A 21,011-nucleotide genomic window follows, 5' to 3' on the forward strand; every position below is an offset into this window, starting at 1 on the left:
CAGGTCATAAAGAATGCAAAGTGCTAATCATTTGCACTGGAATTCAGACCTGATACAAATTTATTGGACTATTGCCAATCCTATGCCAAGTTGACCCGTATTACAAATCATTACACAATTTGCTGGCAGCTAACCAAAAAAAAGCTCAAATTTCAAACATTTAGAAGGGGACTGGCTAACCTTGGAGAATATTAGCAACTTAAAGCAACAGCACCCCATGACAAATCCAACAGTTTCCTCCTCTTTGCTCAATCACTTTGGTTTTCCAACGTGGCAGTTTACTACTGGAGCCTGTACAACATTATCCAATCTAATCAAGCTCAAGAAATTTTGCTGCACACTTAGTTATTCATTCCAAATATTGAGAAGCAATTGCAGCCAACTGGAGGTCACCAGTTCAACAAATAAATCATTAATTTCTGTCTACAAATGGCTTACCTCAGGCACTCCTATGAAAGCTTCCTTGCACCTTTGTGAAGTAGGCAGAGATGGTGATTTGCTGCTCTTCACCCATAGTAGGCATCTCCTGTTAACACTTCCCTTCTCTCCCCTTCACCCAGGCACACATCTTTTATTAGGTACAAAAGCACAGCTGAAATTTCCCTCCTGAACTCAAGGGGGCAATAATTACCGGTTTGAGCAGACCTCATGGACAGATATACCCGTACAGATACAGCCTCTAGTTGCACAGTCATCTGAAATGACTGTTTTTGATCATGGAAACTAAGCAGACTCAGGCCTGATTAGTATTTCAATGAGACACAGACCAGAAATACCAACTGCAATAGGCTTTAGGGGCTCAGTTTTAGTGTCCCTACTTCCGAGCCAGAGGGCCTAGGTTCAAATCCTACCTGCTCCAGAAATCATGTCATCTCTGAACAGGGTGATGGAAAACAAAATCTATAACTTGCATGCCAGTCAATGGATAGAACATTTAGGATCACGTGGCACTGTGGTAGTGTCCCTGACTCTGGGCCTGAATATCTCGGTTCAAGTCCCACTTGCTCTGGAGCTGTTTCACGGAATGTCCAGCAAGTTGATTAATATAAAAACAACCTCTAGTTGCTCTGCCCTCATGGATGCTGCCTACCACAAGGACAGGATGTGGACGTTCAGGGGAGGTGAATATTGCTGGCTGGGCCAGCTGACCCTAGTGCCCATGAGATGGTGGGGCAGTGAGCTGCCTTCTTGAATCGCTGCAGCCCATGTGGTGTAGGTACGCCCACAGTGCTGTGAGGGAGGGCGTCAGTGACCCATTGACAATGGAGGAATGGCAGTACATTTCCAAGTTGGGATAATGCGTGGCTTGAGAGAGGAACTTCCAGCAGTTCCCATGTACCTGCTGCCCTTGTCCTTCTAGATGGAATGGTCATGGGTTTGGAAGGTGATGTCTATGGAGCTTGTACAGTCCCTACGCTGAGTCACTGCATCTTGGTCTCTAACTAATTTTATCGGGACTAGGCTATTATTTCTGCATATATAGGACCGAATATTGATCTTTATATTACAGCTATCTAGTAGTTATACAGGGGGTCAGTTTGCTCAATTGGCTGGATGGCTGGTTCATGATAGAGTGGCACAAAAGACATGGCTTCATTCCTGCACCAGTTGAGGTTACTGTAAAAGGACTCTCCTTCCCAACATCTCCTCTCGCCTGACTCTCAGGTTAAACCAACTTTCTCTCCCTCTCTAATGAGCAAGTGGCTCTATGGTCTGATAAGACCATGGTGACATTAATTTTATTTAATAGTCATTTCATGCTCTGAGTCTCATATGCCTGTTAAGAGTTTTATTATCTCATTAACAAGAGAGTGTTCTCATTATACTGCAATTATAGTCACCACACTAGCATCTCATAACAAGTCAGCAGACTCAAAAAATCAGAGATCAGTGCGCTCAGGTTGTAGGGCATAAACACAGATGCAATAATCCCATATCTACTACACTATCAAACAGGGCACAGGGTGGTGCCAAAAACAAAAATAAAGTCCACCTACATCAAACTGGGCAGCACGGTGGCTCAGTGGTTAGCACTGCAGCCTCACAGCACCAGGGACCCGGGTTCGATTCCAGCCTCGGGTGACTGTCTGTGTGGAGTTTGCGTATTGCGCCTGTGGCTGTACGGTTTTCCTCTGGGTGCTCTGGGTTCCTCCTACATTCTAAAGATGTGCAAGTTAGGGTGGATTGGCCATGCTAAAAATCATCCCATAGTGTCCAGGGACGTGCAGGTTAGGTGGCTTAGCACTGGTAAATGCAGGGTTGGGGGTTGGGGTGGAGTTTAGGTGGGATGCAATTCAGAAGGTCAGTATGAACTCAATGGGCCAAGTGGCCTGCTTCCACACTGTAGGGATTCTATGATTCAAGGCTGTGGAGAACTTGCAGTACACAGCCACCTTACTAACACTTCTGAACATCCTATTTGAACTGTACATCTCTTCCTTGCTGTGATCTGCCTGTACCGCTCGTAAACAAAGCTTTTCACTGTATTTTCATATATGTGACAATCAAATCAAATAAAAAGAGGGCTTTACAGCCAATGAAGAATTTTTGAAGCATAGTTACTCCTGTAGTATACGGGAAATGCAGCAGTCAGTTGTACACAATAAACTCTCATAAAAAACAAATTGATAACAACCAGATGGGCTGTTTCACTGCTGTTGAGAATTAAACATTGGTCAGGTGAACTGGAAACTCCTTTGAAACGATGAAAGAATGGAGAGGAAAAATGGAAGCCTTGGTTTAATGCTTCATCTGAAAGATGGCACAGACACTGCAGCACTCGCTCAGTACTCCGCTGGAATGTCAGCCAAGGGGCGTGTGTTTTGGAGTGGGGAATCAAACCCAAAAGGAGGCAAAATTCAACCAGTGATGAATGTCAGAATAAAGACTGCGACAAGAGAGAAGATACAGATTTTACACATTCACCGTATTGTACGTTCCTCATTCAGCTCATGAACCAGTGTTTGCACTCCAATTTAAACTCATCGTTCATCTCATTCTATAACCACTTGTACGATCCACACTGAGTAAAAGAAAACGCGAGTGTGGGAAAGCACTGACATCTATAAAATTATTGGGCCATGAAAGTTCATCATACTTAATCATGACTAATTAGGTTTAGCTGAATAAGCCTGAAAACATCAAAGTGAAAACTTTATTCGGTGATAAGAACTTCCTGGAGTACCCGGTACTAGACGGCAGACATTCTGTCTCAGCAGCAACAGAGTGCAGTGACCTCAATATCAGAGGCAGAAAAAAAAACCTACATTGGGACTACTGGGGTCAGAACATGATCCACGATAGTCTATTATGCTGTATTTGCTGCTAAAATCAGCTTTTTCACGGCTACTCTGGCACAACAGCAAGGGCCACAGGTCAGCTATTTTCTCACTTGGAAGCAAAATGACAGATTTTGTTCAACATAACTACACAAAGGCTCCTTCATACTTGTACAGCTGCCTGTTCAGCAACAGTGGAAAAAAAAAACATTGAACAAAGGGCAATTTAGAGGTGAGGTGGCTGAGTCAGGGCAGAAGTGAGGGCACTCAAATTGGCACTTATGCCCATGTTGGGCATACCGATGTCCTTCATTCTTGTTCTGGCTCAGTAAGATCAGCCGACTTGGCTTTTGTTACTCACTGCCCCTGCTGGTAACGAAATGCTGGGAGATGCAGGAAGGCATAATCCACAAAAGCACCACATACTTTGTGGGAACGTACACGTGGACTGGCATCAGATTAGGGCCCCACTGCCTCTTTGGTGAAAGTCAAATGGCCTGCCAGCACATACCATCTTAAGTTATGCTGATATTTCAGATGTGGTAGTGAAAGGTTTTGAATGTTTTAACATAAAGAGACATCATGAACAGCAGAGAAATTTAGGAAGCTGATTCAGCCAACCAATTAAACTTTTTCTCTAAAATGTTTAATAAATGTAAAACAATCGTCAATGTTTGCTCCAAGGCTCAAGACATTTTGGGCACCCCTTGTCAACATCAGTTTGGGTATGTTGTATAGAGAAACAAGCTTTCTTCTTTCCACGGGCTACAGTCCCATTTCCTACATCAAGAACCCTGTGGCTTACAGAACCACCAACTTAGCAAACAATGAGGGCAGCGCTGTGGAGTGGATACTGCTGCCACAATAACAGAATCGTGATTGATGCACATATTTTTATTTTGGGAATCTAGTAATCACCAGCTTGTTGAACGTTTCATCCATCAACCTCGCCTGGATTGGAATGTAGGTTAAAAATAAAAAAAACCCTGCATCTTAGTTTGTGCATTATTTGATCTCCAGGACTTGAATTTTTACTGCAACTTATTCAGTTAAATTAACAGGAGCTTTACGTAATTGTTGCTGAAGAGCAGTCTGATATATTTTTGTTTGCCTGGCCTGCAGTTAAATTTAACAATAGGCTATGTGCACCAAGAACAAAACAAAATTAAGGTTTATCCAAGTACCATTATAGCATATATGTAATCATAAAAGGATGTTTGAAAGAAATTACAGGATAAAGCAAGTTTATTATAGATTTGCAAAACCAATTTTGTTAGTTAGTTTCTTATTACATTGTCGCAAACAACAGCTGAAAATAAAACAAAGTTATATGATTTGTCTCCAACTCACTGACAAACAAATGAGTTATGCTGTTCCACATTAAGACCGTAAGATAAAGGAGTGGATTTAAGCCCATCAAGCTTGCTTTGTCATTTGATCATGGCTGATATGTTTCTCAACCCCATTCTACTGTCTTCTCCCTGTAACCTTTGACCTCCTTACTAATCAAGACTGTACATATCTCTGTCTTAAAAAAACACTCAACAAACTAGACCTCATAGTCCTCTATGGCATTGAGTTCCACAGATTTACCGTCTGCCTGAAGAAATTCCTCCTCATTTCAGTTCTGAAGGGTTGTCTCTTCACTCGGAGGTTGTGATATCAGGTCCTAGTCCCCCCACTACTGGAAACATCCTTAGGCCTCTCGGTATTCTATAAATTTCAATGAGATCCCCTTTTATCTTTTCAAACTCCAAGTACAGACCCAAAGTCCTCAAACACTCTGCATATGACAAACCCCTTCAGGCCCAGGATCATTCTTGTAAACCCCCTATGGACATCTTCCAAAGCCAGCACATTTTTCCCTGGATAGGAGGCCCAAAACTGTTCACAATATTCCAAATGCAGTCTGATCAGAGCCTTATACAGTCTCAGCAGTACCGCTCTATTCTTGTATTCTAGTGTTCTTGAAAAAGAATGCTAACAGTGCATTTGCCTTCCTATCTGCCAAGTGAACCTGCATGTTAATCTTATGACAACTGCTGAACTTGAACTCCGAAGTACTTTTGTGCTTTAGATTTCCTAAACCTTTCCTCATTTAGAAAATAATCTACGCCTCTATTCTTCCCAACAAAGTGTGTTACCTCATACTTTCCTCACATTCTATTCCATCTGCCACTTTTTAAAAATCTCAATTAGGCAAATTTTCCCTTCTAAAATACTCATCAAATCGTTCCATGGCCTCATTCCTCTAAGCTCCCATCTCAAAATTCTACTTGTCTATGTCTATAACTCAAGAGTCTCGGAGCTCCTCCATGCTTGGCCTCTTACACATTCTTGGCTCATGTCGCTATACCATTTGCGAATATGCCTTCAGCTTCCTTGGTCCCGAGATAATAATCACTCCCTGGCTTTTATTTTAGTTTTTTTTTCCTCTCTCTCCCTCTCCCTCTTTGTCCTTCTTAAAGACACTTCTCTTTTAACTAGGTAATCTTTCAGTTATCTCAGAGACATAATTCAGAAGCTATTTTCTCCACTTGATTGCAATTTGTATTTAACATATCCCAATAGAACAAGTTTTCTTCATTTTAAACTATGTACCAATGACATTTCAACAGGTAAAAGGGAGGCCCTTTGGCTCACTGTCTCTAAGCTAGGACTGTTTCAAAATGCTGTACCAGGGACAAACAGAAAACGCTGGAGAAATGCCGCAGGTCTAGCTGCATCAGTGAAGAGAAATACAACTTTGACACAACAGAAATTGCTGGAAATGCTCAGCAGGTCTAGTAGCATCTACAGAGAGAAATCAGAACTAACGCTGCAGGTTATCCCTCCTCAGAACCTGAAATGTTAACTGATTGCTCTCCACAGCCTGATGAGCCTTTCTAGCAATTTGTTTCGGATTTCCAACATCCACAGTTTTTCTGCTTTTTAAATATAATCTCGAGTCTGGTAAGGCCCTTCTTCAGAACTGTTATTTCCCCTCATACTGAATTACTTCCCTTTCATATCTAAGTTGGCGTTATGCTGCTCTTTTCTAAATGTTCAGTTATCATATCCTCTATGATAGATTGTTACCTTTTTTTTATACTGTGGATGAAGGCTAACAGATCTGCAGTGCTTCACTATCGTTTCTACCTACATAAATAGCAGGCTATATTTGCTACTTTCCAGTCATTAGGAATCTTCCCAGAACCTTGAAGACATAGTGAACTCCATACCTTCTCTTGTGGGAAGAACGCTGCCGACTTAACATGTATTTTCTGTCCTTTAACATGGCCTTGAATTTAAGTGTGTGTCCAAATCCCTTTGAAAAGATACAACTGACTTTCCTTCTGAGGAAAGGTCACTGGACCCAAAACGTTAACTCTGTTTTCTCCTCCACAGATGCTGCCAGACCTGCTGAGCTTTTCCAGCAACTTTGTTTTTGTTCTTGCTTTATTAGTCATTAGTGGTATATTAGACATGTTAATAAACCTTTTATAGGGGAAACAATCTTTGCTTCTCTCCTTGTGGCTTCCGAGCTGCATACTGCTTTTTAGGTAAGATTCACCAAAAGTGCTAACAACCTGTCACTAGTTTGAACTTATCCATACGTTCCTGAATAATCCTCTCTAGTCCTCAAAATACAGATCTGGTTTTTTTCAACAGTCTTCTTTGTAACTAAATTCTGTCATCACACAATTTACTCCAACTGTTGACAGAATTGCATGCAGTTCTCCAGCTATGGCCTAACAGCCTTGTACAGTTTCAAAATAATTTCTTTGCTTTCTAGGGAATTCAATTTCCCCCTTTCCACATCTCTCACCCATCTCTCCATTCTGAAACCTGTTTTTACAGGCCTCTAGATACATATCATCCATCTCCAACTGCCTTTATGGTCAATTTTATCCTTGATTATGTTCTCAGTGCACACTTTTCATTTTACTACTACCCCCATCAAATGCACTGCCTTATTATTTCCCTAGTATTAAAATTTGCCACACATCGGCCTGCTTCCATACCTGTGTACCTCCTGCGTTCAGTCTTTTGTATGTCCTAATTTGACAGTCAGAAGAATGGACACTATCCCTTTATTCCTGTGCCCCAATTATCTAATTAGAAAGAAGTCCCAATAGTGAGAAATGAGACATGTTATTAGCAATACTGTCTCTATTTGCAAAGAATTCATTTAATCCTATCCTTTTCTTCCTAGCTTTGGTCATCCATTTCACCACCTAGCTCTCTGCAATAAGTGCCTTGAGGCACTTTGTGAAATGCTTTCTAAATTCCAGATAAACCACTAGGGCATAATGATTTTATCAAACTCTTGGCCTGTCATTTAAGTTTTAGTTATTTTGACATGTAGTACCTCAAAATTATCTGTTTGAATTGACCTGAAAGTTTACCTAGTTGATCAAAGTGTGTTCTTTCATTTTTTTTTAAAAAGAGTTCTTTTAACAGTCAAAAATTTCCTGAGCAATATAAAGAGGAAATTGAGTACAGAGGGCCTATTTTTCTGGAGTTTGAAGAGATGAACTAAATTGATGTGTATAATTCTTACAGGGTTTTAATGGGTAAATGCTGCGAGACTGTTTCTCCTGGATGGAGTCAAAACTTGAGAAGGGGTAGGGTGGTGGTAACAGTTTCAGGATAATGATCACCTATTAGAAAAGAGATGGAAAGAAATATCTTCAGAAGTTTGAGAATCTTTGGAGGTCGGTATCCCAGAGGCTGTGACTGAAAATATTCAAGAAAGAGATTACAGGGGATATCAGATATGGGGAAATGGCGGGAAAGTGAATTTGATAGAAAAAAGTAATCAATCACTTTACTGAATGGCAAAGCAAGCTCATGGGACTACAGCCTACTTCAATTTCTTATCATAAACATCGTTGAATCCCTACAGTGTGGAAGCAGGCCATTCAGCCTATAAAATCCATACAGACCCTCTGAAGAGCATGACCCCACCCTGTCCCCATAACCCTGCATTTTCCACAGTTAACCCATCTAGCCTGCACAACCCTCAACACTGTGGGTAATTTAGCACGGCAAATCCACCTAGGCCACCCATCTTTGGACTGTGTGAGGAAACTGATGCTTTTAGAAAGCCCATGCAGAGACAGGGGGAAATGTGCAAACTCCACACGGACAGATGGCCAAGGGGGGAATTGAGCCTGAAGCGATACATTGCAACAGTCAAGGTTTTCCCTACTCCATTCCTTTTCCTAGTGGCAAAGCTGGGTCATAATATTAATCAGTTTCTCTTAAGGGGAGAATGAAACTTCTAAAGCCGACTCAATTTCTTTTGGCATTTCTGATATTGAGCCTTTTCTGTCACAGTCAAAATTATATGGCAAAATTTTGTGGTCCACAGAGGTTCTACGGGGTATGCTACTTACAGTATGTTGTCAAGATAAAAAGAATCATTCATTTCTAATCCCTATTAACCCTTCTTTGCCCTGTCCCTTATGCCAAACCATTACATTTAATAATTTTCATCTCTAGTTGCATTTCAGCTAAGTCTTTGGGAAGTCAAAGCATCCACTGCATTTTTTTTGCAGTGTTTACAATTTTTCACCCAATTAAAACCTCTTTTAAAGTAGGGATGTTTTGACAAGAGAACAATACAAAGCAGATCCAGTTCAAACTATGAGCTTTTTGGACAAAAGTTGAGCAAGAAATGGAATAACCATTTGTCATTAAATAGCTACTTTTGATACTGAAATGTGAATTGCGGTACGAATTGAAATTAAAATGGTTAAGCACATATTAAAGGATAAAAAAAATACTCAATGTAAGATGAACCCGTGCAGTAATGCAGCAATTCCAGAATTAAATTAGACTAAGGGTTATCTATCTAACTTTTCTACTGAATATGGATTTCTTCCAGAATGCTCATGATGCAATATAAATCGCTCAATTCCATGTAAATCATTAACTGTGAAACTGGGTACACTCTACCCAGTGAAACAAACCTTTGATAAAGGGAAACAGTGCTTTATTCTTGAGAAAAAAAAAGACTAATTAATCTCCTGGAATGTCACTTCCTCATGACATCTATTCAAACATTGCCCAGCCCAGGATAGCAAGGAATTCTTATCATCACTCATATTTAAATCTGCACCTTTGCCTGCCTTACATTCACATCAGTGATCCAAATTGTGTCTTGGGTTTATCTGACTGAAATTCATTAAGGAATGCACTCTTATAGATCAGGCAGCAGTGAACTTCTGACTCAAATGGCCGCATTCATGTGATTCACAAATATCCTTTAAGACTATTTTGAAGCCTTATTGCACACTTAAAATTTTATTCGGAGATACAGTCAGATTAGTTGGACACCTGGGTTCAGCCTGAAAGTCAGTCGTGGAACATTCAAGCAGCAAATATAATTCAAACTTGATGAAAAATGATTTTTTTCAACTACTTTCTGTGATAAAGCCTCATTCGAAACTACTAGAAATTGTACCAACCATAAGACTACAAAATAGAGGCAGAATTAGGCCATCCGTCCCACTGAATCCTATCCGCCATTGAATCACAGCTGATCTGTTTCTCAACACCATTTTCCTGCCTTCTCTTCATAATCTTTGATCTTCTTACAATCAAGAACTTATCTATCTGTCTTCAATACACCGAATGACTTGAAATGCAGCCTTCTGCAGCAATGAATTCCACAGATTAACTATCCTCTGGCTGAAGAAATCCTTTCACATCTCAATTCTAAAGGGCTGTCTCTTCACTCACAGGCGGTAAACTCAGGTTATAGTCTCTCCTACTGGTGAAAATATCTTCTCTACATCAAATCCAGGCCTGCCAGTATCCTGTAAGTTTCAATCAGAGCCACCCATTCGCATCCTTCTAAACTGCAAGTACAGATCCAGCATCCTCAACTGCTCCTCGACATGTCAACTCCTTAATCTCAGTGACCATTCTTATAAACCTCCTCTGGACCCTCTCCTATGCCAGCACATCCTTCCTTAGAAATGGGGCCAAAAATTGCCCACAATATTCCAAGTACAGCCCCATTGGAGCCTTATATGGTCTCAGCAGCACACCTCTGCTTTTGAATTCTAGGCCTCTTGAAATGAACACTAACATTGCATATACGTTCCTAACTGTCAAACAAACGTGCATGTCAACCCGAAGTGATGCCGGAACTAGAATTCCCAAGTCTCTTTGTGCTTCAGATTTTTGAAGCCTTTCCCATTTAGAAAATAGTCTATGCTTTTATTTTTCTTACTAAAGCACGTAACTTCACACTTTCCCCACATTATATTTCATCTGCCACTTCTTTGCCCACTCTCCTCACTTGTCCAAGTCCTTCTGCAGTCTCCCTGCTTCCTCACTACTACCTGCCCTTCCGCCTATCTTGGTGTAATCTGCAATATTAGCAACAATGCCCTTAATACCTTTGTCCAGATCTTTAACGTATAACGTGAATAGTTCTGGCCCCAACACTGAACCCTTCGGTATTCCGCTGGTCACCAGTTGCCATTCTGAAAAGGACCCATTTATCCCCACTCTCTGTCCTCTGCCCGTCAGCCAATCCCCATGCCCTCAATACAATGGGCTTCAATTTTGTTTTGCAGCCTCTCATGCAACACTTCGTCAAAGGCCTTCTGGAAATCCAAGTACATCACATCCATTGTCTATCCTTTGTTTAACGTGCTCATTTTCCTAAGGTTTAGTGACTGAGGGAGGATAGCTAAACACAGAAGTTTCCTTCTCATACTGTTAGGACAGTTCACTTCAGAAAGTTTTTACCAGGGTAGACTTCAATTGATTTTGGGTTCTAATCGATAAGGTGTCTAGCTACATCCCCTCAAATGATTGAAGAGAACGGAAAGAAGCTGCTTGATCTATTATGTTGTAGAATACCTACAGTGTGGAAGGAGGCCATTCGGCCCACGCTGTCCACAACAACCCTCTGAAAACCATCACACCCAGACCCACCCCCTATCCTTTCTCCATAACCCTGCATTTCCCATGGCCAATCCTCCTAGCTGGCACATCCCTGGACACAAAGGGGCAAGTTAGCATGCGCAATCCAGCTAGCCTGTGCATCTTCAGACTGTGGGAGGAAACCCATGCAGGATGTGCAAATTCCACACAGACAGTTGAGAGAGGGTGGAATCAAACCCAGACCCCTGGCGCTGTGAGGAAGCAGTGCTAACCGCTGACCCACTGTGCCAGCTCTCTCAATTCTGGTAAATTGACTTCCCAGCTCTTTTCCCATGCCCACAGTCTTTTTTCTTCATGCATTTATCCAATTGTCTTTCAAAGACTATTGTTGAATCTGCATCTGCCACCCAACCAGGCAGCGCATTCCAAATCCTAACCACATATTACATACGAGATAACCAGGTGTACAGCTGGATGAACACAGCAGGCCAAGCAGCATCAGAAGCAGGAAGGCTGATGTTTTGGGCCTAGACACCTTCCTGCTCCTCTGATGCTGCTTGGCCTGCTGTGTTCATCCAGCTCTATACCTTGTTATCTCAGATTCTCCAGCAGCTGCAGTTCCTACTACCTCACATATTACATACAACAGCTTTTACTCATGTCAATTCTGGTTGTTTCATCAATTGATTTATTGCAGTCATCAACCTTTCAGAAATTATGATCCAGTTCTGAGTTCAACACCAATTTGACCATGTTTCTGCAACTTAAATTCTGGGTCCATTTTGCTGAGGTCAGACATTTATTCTTTCAACGTGAGGACAGAGTGGCAAAGTAGTAATGGTTTCAGTGAACTAGTAATCCAGAGACCTAGCTGTCTAGGCAAGGGTTCAAATATAATTAGAAAACCTGATAAATTTTAAAATCTGGTAATTGTAACAAATCTGGATTTCAAAAGTAGTTTCAGTAACCTTGAAAGTTCCCTCAATACCAAAGGGAAAAAAGGGGTTAACTAATGCCCTTTGTTCATCGGTTGACTAATCTGACATCTTTATTCTTGTTGAATGGTCAGGCAGGCTTGAGGAGCTGAATGGCCTATTTCTGCTCCTTTTTTTGTGTTCTTATGTACGTGATCTGGACCACATGTGACTCCATGCCTACAACCAATGAGTTGACTCAAAGTGCTGTCTGAAAAGTACGAGCACCAATCAGTGCAAGGGCAATTAGAAATGGGCAACAAATGGCAAGATGCCCAAAGAATATTTTAAATATTGTGAAGCGTTGGAGTAACAAAAACTATATTTTTGAGTGTTTCATCATATAAAATATGTATAATTTTATATTGCAAAGCTCATAAAGAAGAAAACCTCACAATCATTAGGGTAGCCAATTATCTGCACAATGACAATTGCTTTAACATGCTCTGGTCTAAGCCAATTTTGAAAGATTCATGAAACATGATCAAGTGTTTGCTATATGAACTCAGAGATATTCCTATCCCTGGTGTGCTGTAAAACCAACAGCAATATCATGAATATATTGCAATGTTATTCACTTTATACAAAGCATTGCAATTATCAAAAAAGGTCAGGGTTTTTCTCAGCAAGTGGAGCTTTGGGAAATGAGGCATCAAATGACTATTTTACAGAACTATCCTAAGCTGGACACATTTAGCACATGGCAAGAGAAGAAATTAAAATTTAAGACCATTTAAGTCTTATGTCACCGATCTGCCTGAAAACGACCCCCGACTCCACCGTTCTACCCTGTCCCCTGAGTACATGGATAAGACTCCTTTTAAAATGAAAAGGAGAGGCTAATTCGTGAAGTAGACCAATCTGGCCAAGAGGTGACTCATTTCCCACATTATGGTAACCCACATTTAGTGGGAGGACCAAGCCCAGCTTACTTCAGCTGAGTCATAATGGAAATCAGCAACTGAAACTCTGGCCCATTCCATAGCTTCTAAAGCACATTGCTCCAGATCGCCTGGTTTCCAGGCCATCGGAGACCAGGTGTTTGATGAAAGATGGATCCTGATACTTCCAAGGCAAGTCCTTCCATATGAGTGTTTGTAATTTCTGGTGGGCAATTTCCCTGCTCTCTGGGACTCTCCAAAAAGAGTTTCTGCGTTACAGACAGACATGTCAGACAGTTTACATCCCTGAATAGTTATACAGGAAAATGTCAGGTGGGACTATCCTCGTCCAAAGCTTGAATAATGACGTATTTGAGCTCTAACTCTCTCTAACTTTCCTATCTCTCCAAACACCCACTCCCTGACCCCAAGATACCCCTCTTGACCTCCCCGTCCTGACTTCATGTCTAAGTTCTGACTCCCTCAACTCGCTCCACTGAACAAACTACCGACTTCACCAGAGATAGTGGGGACTACCGATGCCAGAGAATCTGAGACAACAAGGTGTAGAGCTGGATGAACACAGCAGGCCAGGCAGCATCAGAGGAGCTGGAAAGCTGACGTCTCAGGTATGGACCCTTCTCGAAAAGTCAGCTTCCCTGCTTCTCTAATGCTGGCTGGCCTGCTGTGTTCCTCTAGCTCCACACGGTGTTATCTTTGACTCCAGCATCTGCAGATGGTTGACTCTGATTGGCCAGAAGTTGACTTGAGAAATTAACCAGCAAATTGGTCTCACCTGCTGTAATAGGGACAGTGTGTATTCATGCTCCTTCTATCTGCTAAGAACAGGGACCTGTGTATTAGTCTCGGACTCAAACATTAAGTCTGCTTTCTTTCCACAGATGCTGCCAGACAGGCTGAGTTTCTGCAGCAATTTCTATTTTTGTTTCAGATTTCCAGCATCCGCAGTTTTGTTTTATTTTTGTATTATTAAGCTTGTAGCTCGACAAAGTTTGGTGGTTAAGTGTCATTCATCAATTAACTGGGGCATTTTCCATGACAACAAATCAACCAATCACAGCCCACCTGCTGACTAATCGGCTTACATAAAGCAGAAGTGCTACTTTCCCTTTAGTTCCTTTTTATAAATTGTCCTGATGAGTGCAAGACTTTGACAAAATGCAAACTTTTTTCAGCAATACTCAAATTTTGTACTATAGAACGATCATTTCAAATTGCTCATGCAGAAATGACACCATGCACAAGTCAGATCTCTTCCCATACAGGGAAAACCTCAAGCAAAAATTCAATTGAAATATTCAAAGCATGTTTAGATAGTTATTGAAAGAAGGAATGTGCAGTGTTATGAGGAGAAGGCAGGAGAATGGCACTAAATAAACTGCCCATTTGGACAGCCATCGGAACACAATGGGCTGAATGATCTCCTTAAGCACTGTAACAGTTGTGACAATGCAACTGCTAAAAGTTTGGATCTGCAATAAACACAGTTGAATTATTTGAATTAAAAGACAGAGCTGGTAAGCAAGAGCTAAACTCCCTACTTTAACCTGTTGCACAACATTGCACAAATGTACAGACATTATACAGGCAGGTAAATATCCTTGTAAATAAGAGTCAGCCACTTATAAGCAGCCTTAACCAAAGCAGCTGTCTGATTAGAGTTCCACAGGTTGCAAATGGGGGAAAGAAAAAGAGAGTTTGAAGCATCCTTCCTACTTTGGAGTTCTCAATATTTCAAAAAGAGAGAGGTATTTACCAAAATATTCTTGTTCAATATTCTTAATCACAATTTCACTCTTGGGTCCTCCAAAAGCTATAGTTCATGGGTTTCAATAAGAAACAACACCTGCAACCATTTTTCATGGAGAGGGGAAATGCACATTGCTATGTTAGAGAGCTGTGTGTTGTGACTGTTGTACCTTTTGACTGAGAAAAATCAGTATTGGGGGTATACAAGAAAATGGAGGTCTGGCCACAATCAGATCAGTCATCATCTTAGTGATTGGCAGAGCAGGCTTGATGGGCTGAATGGCCTATTCCTGCTCCCAATTCCTATGTTCATATATGGCACACACAGTCTCTCTCACTGCACCATAAGCTTAATACACACATTTAGAGTATTAGTGTGCATAACCCTTAAACTTCAGCACAGGTCTCTACTTTTCCAACTTTTTTTGGTTCAGTTAGCTCACTGACTGGTCCCAAACTGGAATTGTTCACAAATTTTTTTCGTTGACTCACTTGATGGGCCTATCCATTTTAAAACTCCATGCCTGCCGATAGTGAAATCATCCCTAACAAAATTAAACTAAATGCAAATATGTTCCATGTGAAGTCAAATTGATGAGGGCAAAGGAGTAAGAAAAGTAGTCTCCATTACTGAACAAAATAAGCTGCGCTTTTCTGTAAGGGCCAATGACATGTATCCAGCAGTCTGCTGTGGTAACATACAGCCAGGAGTGAAAACTAATAAAAAATGTGTTTTGCTGGCTTTTCGCCAGGAGGTAAGAGTGACAGCTTGCCCACATTCTCTGAAAATACATGCGTTATACAATCAAGCTTAAAGAAAAATTGTGAAATGGCTATTTGGCTGCAAACCAAATCATTAGCCAACCTGTAATTTGCAGTTTAAAAGGAAACCAGACAAAGAAATGCATTTTGGACAACACAGTTCCATAGCACTGCACACAGTGAAATCAGTTTGATTCTCTGCCCCCACCTCATACTGTACATAAAGGAGTGCATGATCAATTCATTGATTCACTGCAGTTTAAAACTGTAGTAATCAAATGATAAATACGCACAAGTCTAAAGCAATACTGTAGTATGAAATGACAGGAGGTGTATTTAAGCCAATGAGGGCACATTAGTCTGGAGAAGACACTAAATTCTGCTGGTTGCAAGCGTATCAGCATGGCGAGCTTGATTAACCTCTGCCAGTTCAAGCACTCCCACCTGCACAAGCATTGAAGTGGGCAGAACAATGGCATGTTCATCCGCTGGAACATAATGAATGCCAGCCTCTCCTCACCAGCTTCTTTCAGTTCATTCCACAATGCTGACCTGCAAGGCGACGTTGCTGACTTGCTTGCTGAGCTGGCTTGTTTTCATTCTGAAGTTTCACACTAGGTGACATCATCAGTGGAGCCTCCGATGAAGCGATGTTATTCTATTCCGCTTGAAATTTATACTGTTTGGTCTGTTTTGGCAAGTAGCGCCATTTCTGGTTTTGATGCACATGGGTTTGCACATGGAGTCAAATGCATTACGGGTGGAGAACCATGCCTCTAGGAACCTACAATCCGAACTACAGGTCTTTGCCAAAACTTTAAATGACTTGCAAGGCATCAGCCATAGGGGGAATTTTCTACATACTTCTTGTTGTGATGTGATCAAACCTATTGCAAACGCATCACAGCCCCTTCCAGTCAAGTAGTATTCAAATTCTGCCCAATTGTGCCAGAGTGGACTGTAAATCTGCACAACTCCGAAGAACTGAGGACATTAGTGCAACGACCAAGAGGCTCAGATTTCCTCATAACAAGACTGTGCTTCAGAACAACTGAGCGCAGACAAAGCAAATCCCACTCTGTTGCTGACAGAAAAGTTAAACTACAAGATGTAGCCTTCTAGATTTCGGTCAGTGGGGTTGAGTGGGGCGGCGGGAGGAGAAGAAAGAACTGCATTTATGAGGAGCTTTTCATGATCTGGATGTAACAGAGTGCTTAATAACCACATAAGTTTTTTTCTTTGAAATGCAGACAACGGTTGCAATATAGGAAACAAGGTGGTCAATTTGAGCTTAAGCTCACTCAAACAGCGATGTCACAGTGACTGGACAATTGGTTCAGTTTGTGATGTTGAGTCAGTAATTGTTATTGCCCAGAAATGACTGCTCAGAGGGATAAATTGTTTTGGGAGTTAGGCTAAATTAAAAGCTTTCAGTGAGATCTAAAGGATGGTAAAGCCAACATAATTCAGACAACAAATTGTAAATAAGGGATAGTTAATCTAAATGTCAAATCAGGGATAGTTCAGAGCAGGTTAAATCATCATGGAGATGATGAACTTTCAGAAAGTTCATCGATTTCAATTCATCCGCATGTTTCCTGCGTGACATTAATTGTCGTTAAGAGCTGAGAAAGTGCTGAAACACAAATATTGGTGCTAACAACTTCCAGATTCGCCTCAGAAGTCTCAGGGTGTGGTGAATTTGTACCATGGAAAAAGGATAGGCCAGGGAAGCCCAGAAATTTCTCAGTGGAGTTGAGAGCATGGTGAAGGAAACCAGTAAAAAGTGTTTACTTAATGCAACTGAAAAACATCAAAGCCCACAAAAATTCAGCACTCTGTTACATCCAGATCATGAAAAGCTCCTCATAAATGCAGTTCTTTCTCCTCCCACCGCCCCACTCAACCCCACTGACCGAAATCCAGAAGGCTACATAGTTTGAAGTTAAGAAGTTATTCAGCCATCTTTAAAGCTTAGAATCCCTACAGTGTGGGAACAGACCCTTCGGCCCAACAAGACATAATACTGACCCTCAAAGCATCCCACCCTGACCCATCCCCCTCTCACCCACCTTATCTACACATCCCTGAACACCACAGGCAATCTAGCATGGCCTATCCACCTAGCTTGCACATCTTTGGACTGTGGGAGGAAACCGGAGAACTCAGAGGGAAGCCATGCAGACACGGGGAGAATGTGCAAACTCCACACAGACACTTGCCCGAGGGTGGAATCAAACCCAGGCACCTGGAGCTGTGAGGCAGCAGTGCTAACCACTGAGGCACCGTGTCACCTCATGAGTACTTTACAGATCCATCACAACATCAATAAAAGCTGAAAATATATTTGTAGTTAGAGACTTGGGGGTGTACTCAGTCTCACTAGGAAAGATTGAAATAATCAAAATATGAGCAGTCATTGGAACAGGATGAAGGGGAAAAGGCTTTGATTGTGTTCCAAGATTAGAACTTTGAGGAGGAACACTTGTATCCTTTACAAAGAAAAGACGCAGCTTTAGTGAGATTTGGTGACCCACAATGTCACTTAAATTTAAGTCTTGATCACAATCATTTAAAGTGCAGTCTGTGGCAACTTTGACCACAGTTTTGTCTGTTAACTTGTACTTAACTCATGATAATCCTTAATGCTAGTGTAGATAGTTTAAAACCATTTTCTTACCTCAGTACACCTATTTAATTATTAGTGCTTATGCCTGTATTGCTCAAGTTTATTAAATAAAGATGTTTTAATATTCCAATTCAACCCTTGAATGCTTCCACATATTCTCTTATCCGTGGTTCTTCCACAAATTCTATTCGTAAAAAAATTGGCGTATCAAGCCAGATCAGAAAGATCCAGCTTGCTCAGTATTCTTATAACTGGGATCATAAGATCATCCACTTTGACAACGCGTTGGGAGACAAGTCCCACAGATCAATGGCAAAAACACATTGCACTGTAATCAGGCCAAGGTACAAGAATCCTGCACAGCCACATACGAAGCAAGCCAGGCTGTGAAGGAATAGAGCACATGTCTTCCTGTGTAATTATTCTGCAGCTTCCTTTCAAAAACAGAGAGAAGTCAACGAATAGAACAAAAATAAACTAACTACCACGGTCTAGACCTTTCGTCACAAAAGGTAATTTACAAATATGGAAATCGTCTGAACAGCCGAGATCAAGCAACCAAAATCATACAACAAAAACATAAATGCCAAAATGTATTTCTCCAAAATCCTTCAAACTGGAAAGATGTCAAGAAGTTTCCCAGATTGGTGCAGAATGAGTCTCCAGTTTACTTCTACCTGGCAATTTAGTTGCTATCTGTTGGACATCGTACATTTAGCTCAACTTCAAATGGTGGGGAATCTTCTAGGAGTGACCTTAATTGAAACATTCAAAAGGGAATCTGATGGCTATTTGAAAATAAGGAATGGGGATGGTTCCAAGGAGATGGCACTGAAGAAATTTCCCATTTGAGCAGCCAGTGGAGATACAGTGGGCTAAACAACTTCCTTCCGCACTGGATCAATTCTGTGACAGTGCAAGAGCTGCAAGCTTGGATCTGCAATTCACACAATTGAATGGCTTGGATTAAAAGACTCAAACAGGTAATCAAGAGCTAAACTTCCCATTATAATCTGTCACACTAACAAACTGACTTCCACCTCGTGCCTTTACATCAAAATAAAAATCTAAATGTTGAACCTTCAGTCAAGTCAATCTATCAATGGCTTAATTTGGTTTATTCCTTAAGATGAGGAATTTTAAGACCAGGAGGCACATTTTTTAAAGTGAGAGGAGAGAGAGATCTAAAAAAGACACATGGCAAATTTTTTTTTACACGGAGGGTGGTTCACATGTGGAATGACCTTCCTGTTAAAGTGGTGAATGTGGGTACAATTACAACATTTCAAAGACATTTGGATGGATATATAAATAGGAAAGATTTAGAGGGATATGAGCCAGAAGCAGGCAGCTGAGACTAGTTTCGTTTGGGATTATGGACTGGTTGGACTGAAGGGACTGTTTCCATGCTACATGACTTTGAAGGAGCCCTGCCAGGATGTGTGGTCGTTAGCAGATCAGATGACAAAGAAGTTCCCCTCACCCTGAACTGTTCATTATCCAAATGCAAAATTAAATCTTAAATCACTGAGTTATACAGGACAGAATATGCCATTCCAGCCCATCATACATGCGTCAACTCTTTAACAGAGCTTTACAATTCATCCCATTTCTTGTCATTTTCCCCATACTCCTGCATTGTTCCCACCTTGAAGTATTTTCCCAATTCCTTTTATGAACATTATCTTCAGGCACCCTTTCAGGGAATAGTTTCCAAATTCATCACAATTTGCTGTATCAAAAAGTTTCCGGATTTCACTTTAGTTATTTTACTGATAAGCTTATGTCTGTGCCTCTCTGGTAACCAAATTACCAAGCCTGGAAAAGCCATGATTAAAACCCTTCACGTTTTTGAACATCCGAAACCTCACCTTCAATGATCCAAGAAAATAACTTAGCTTCAGGGTCTTTCCAAGTAATTGCAGGTCCTATGTCGCTCATTCCATCCTGGTAAATCTCAAACACAACCTCTCTCAAGATATTGAAAACCCTGTCCAGAAAAGACACAATGACACTGAAGCACGATGAATGAAATTCTCTCACCTCTTCCGACTTCTTTCTCATTGTTACAACGATCTTGTTGCTTGTGACTTTAATCAGTGCTACTAAACCCAGATCTCCTCTTGTACTGCCCGAAGTATAAGTACTTCCTCTTATAAATATCATATCGCAATCTTCAGTTAAAACAACCTCCTACTCTGCCTTCGGTTCCCTCGTGGGCCTCTTCAAATGTCGTAACTCTTTCTGTTGCTCAATACTTCTCCATCAAACTGGAAATCTTTAAAACCTAACTAGGCTTTCTTTGAATAAACTGTCATGGCTACGCCTTTAATGAATCATTAAACGCCCATTTGGGTGAACAAGAAAGAACCTAAACTATCTTAAAATAGGAGCTGGCGAGTCATAGTCAATTGTTATAGAATCACAGAGTTGTACAACATGGAAACAGACCCATCAGTCCAACTCGTTCATGCCAACCAGATATCCTAAAATTCATTTAGTTCTATTTGCCAGCATTTGGTCCCTATCCTCTTGAACCCTTCCTGTTCATATACCCATTCAGATGCCTTTTAAATATGGTTATTGTACCAGCCTCAACCACTTCCGCTGGCAGCTTATCCCACGTATGTACCACTCTATGCATGAAAAATTGCCCCTTCTGTCCCTTTTAAATCTTTCCCCTCTCGCCTTAAACCTATGTTCTCTAGTTTTGGACTCCCTTATCCTAGGAAAAAAGACCTTGGTTATTTACTCTACCTATGCTCCTCATCATTTTCTAAACCTCTAGAAGGTCACCCCTCTGGATGTTCAAGGGAAAATAGCCCCAGCC

The 21,011-nt window shown here is 41.1% G+C and overlaps 1 protein-coding gene across 3 annotated transcripts in view; it reads right to left on the reverse strand.

The window, feature by feature from the left end:
- The window catches only part of slc45a3 (solute carrier family 45 member 3), a 131,483-nt gene that overhangs the window by 49,650 nt on the left and 60,822 nt on the right, over window positions 1–21,011 (reverse strand). Inside the window, exon 1 of one of the 3 annotated variants that reach the window (XM_048553250.2) lies at window positions 20,225–20,302. The exons of the other annotated variants lie outside the window; for them this stretch is intronic. The gene's annotated coding sequence lies outside the window, so the exon portion shown is untranslated. Of the gene's footprint in view, window positions 1–20,224; window positions 20,303–21,011 lie in introns of those variants that run through there. 3 annotated transcript variants of the gene reach the window in all.

This window comes from Stegostoma tigrinum, chromosome 21, assembly GCF_030684315.1.
Source record: "Stegostoma tigrinum isolate sSteTig4 chromosome 21, sSteTig4.hap1, whole genome shotgun sequence".
Classification (NCBI taxonomy): domain Eukaryota; kingdom Metazoa; phylum Chordata; class Chondrichthyes; order Orectolobiformes; family Stegostomatidae; genus Stegostoma; species Stegostoma tigrinum.